The sequence below is a fragment of the Oncorhynchus keta genome, unplaced genomic scaffold (genome assembly GCF_023373465.1).
Source record: "Oncorhynchus keta strain PuntledgeMale-10-30-2019 unplaced genomic scaffold, Oket_V2 Un_contig_25116_pilon_pilon, whole genome shotgun sequence".
Taxonomy (NCBI): Eukaryota; Metazoa; Chordata; class Actinopteri; order Salmoniformes; family Salmonidae; genus Oncorhynchus; species Oncorhynchus keta.
This window is the reverse complement of record NW_026284276.1, coordinates 10,349-12,500: the sequence shown is the minus strand read 5'-3', so window position 1 is coordinate 12,500 and position 2,152 is coordinate 10,349. Positions and strand designations below refer to the sequence as shown.

The 2,152-nt window shown below is 44.4% G+C and overlaps 1 long non-coding RNA gene across 1 annotated transcript in view; it reads left to right on the top strand.

Annotated features, from left to right (window-relative positions):
- The window catches only part of LOC127922279 (uncharacterized), a 1,816-nt gene extending 251 nt beyond the window's left edge, over positions 1-1,565 (top strand). Inside the window, exons 1-3 of the long non-coding RNA XR_008110748.1 lie at positions 1-269; positions 336-1,185; positions 1,446-1,565. The exon at positions 1-269 is cut by the window's left edge and continues 251 nt beyond it. This is a non-coding gene — a long non-coding RNA (uncharacterized LOC127922279). The remainder of the gene's footprint in view (positions 270-335; positions 1,186-1,445) is intronic.
- Positions 1,566-2,152: the final 587 nt, after the last annotated feature.

Below are 2,152 nucleotides of genomic sequence, written 5' to 3'. Positions count from 1 at the left end.
AAGTGAGATTTCTAAATGTGGTGTAGCTACAGACTGTAATGTATCTAGACTGGTCCCAGATCTGTGGTGAGGTTTCTAAATGTGGTGTAGTTACAGACTGTAATGTATCTAGAGACTGGTCCCAGATCTGTGGTGAGGTTTCTAAATGTGGTGTAGCTACAGACTGTAATGTATCTAGAGACTGGTCCCAGATCTGTGGTGTGGTTTCTAAATGTGGTGTAGCTACAGACTGTAATGTATCTAGAGACTGGTCCCAGATCTGTGGTGAGGTTTCTAAATGTGGTGTAGCTACAGACTATAATGTATCTAGAGACTGGTCCCAGATCTGTGGTGAGGTTTCTAAATGTGGTGTAGCTACAGACTGTAATGTATCTAGACTGGTCCCAGATCTGTGGTGAGGTTTCTAAATGTGGTGTAGCTACAGACTGTAATGTATCTAGAGACTGGTCCCAGATCTGTGGTGAGGTTTATAAATGTGGTGTAGCTACAGACTGTAATGTACCTAGAGACTGGTCCCAGATCTGTGGTGAGGTTTCTAAATGTGGTGTAGCTATAGACTGTAATGTATCTAGAGACTGGTCCCAGATCTGTGGTGAGGTTTCTAAATGTGGTGTAGCTACAGACTGTAATGTATCTAGACTGGTCCCAGATCTGTGGTGAGGTTTCTAAATGTGGTGTAGCTACAGACTGTAATGTATCTAGAGACTGGTCCCAGATCTGTGGTGTGGTTTCTAAATGTGGTGTAGCTACAGACTGTAATGTATCTAGAGACTGGTCCCAGATCTGTGGTGAGGTTTCTAAATGTGGTGTAGCTACAGACTGTAATGTATCTAGACTGGTCCCAGATCTGTGGTGTGGTTTCTAAATGTGGTGTAGCTACAGACTGTAATGTATCTAGAGACTGGTCCCAGATCTGTGGTGAGGTTTCTAAATGTGGTGTAGCTACAGACTGTAATTTATCTAGACTGGTCCCAGATCTGTGGTGAGGTTTCTAAATGTGGTGTAGTTACAGACTGTAATGTATCTAGAGACTGGTCCCAGATCTGTGGTGAGGTTTCTAAATGTGGTGTAGCTACAGACTGTAATGTATCTAGAGACTGGTCCCAGATCTGTGGTGTGGTTTCTAAATGTGGTGTAGCTACAGACTGTAATGTATCTAGAGACTGGTCCCAGATCTGTGGTGAGGTTTCTACATGTGGTGTAGCTACAGACTGTAATTTATCTAGACTGGTCCCAGATCTGTGGTGAGGTTTCTAAATGTGGTGTAGTTACAGACTGTAATGTATCTAGAGACTGGTCCCAGATCTGTGGTGAGGTTTCTAAATGTGGTGTAGCTACAGACTGTAATGTATCTAGAGACTGGTCCCAGATCTGTGGTGAGGTTTCTAAATGTGGTGTAGTTACAGACTGTAATGTATCTAGACTGGTCCCAGATCTGTGGTGAGGTTTCTAAATGTGGTGTAGCTACAGACTGTAATGTATCTAGAGACTGGTCCCAGATCTGTGGTGAGGTTTCTAAATGTGGTGTAGCTACAGACTGTAATGTATCTAGAGACTGGTCCCAGCTCTGTGGTGAGGTTTCTAAATGTGGTGTAGCTACAGACTGTAATGTATCTAGAGACTGGTCCCAGATCTGTGGTGAGGTTTCTAAATGTGGTGTAGTTACAGACTGTATTGTATCTAGAGACTGGTCCCAGATCTGTGGTGGTATGAATGTTAAATCCGAGGCAACAGCAAACTTGTATTTCTGCATTGTGTTCCCTTTCCCAGTACAGTATTGGACTATTGTACTGTCAAACATGACATGTGACAATGACCATGGGAGTTGACTTGGCAAATCTGGAACCAGGAAAGGCTGGAAATATTTGGGGGATTTCTGAAGCTGCCATTTTCCACCTAAACCCATGCTTAACACATTTACCATCCAACCCTCTCTCTCTCTCTCTCTCTCTCTCTCTCTCTCTCTCTCTCTCTCTCTCTCTCTCTCTCTCTCTCTCTCTCTCTCTCTCTCTCTCTCAGGCCTGTTCCTCTGTGCTATATCTGTCTCTTATCAGACCTGGCTCTCTCACAGCCCCTCTCCTCTCTCCCCTCCCCCTCTCCTCTCCCCCTCTCCTCTCCTCCTCTCTCTCCTCTTCTCTCTCTTTCTCTCTCT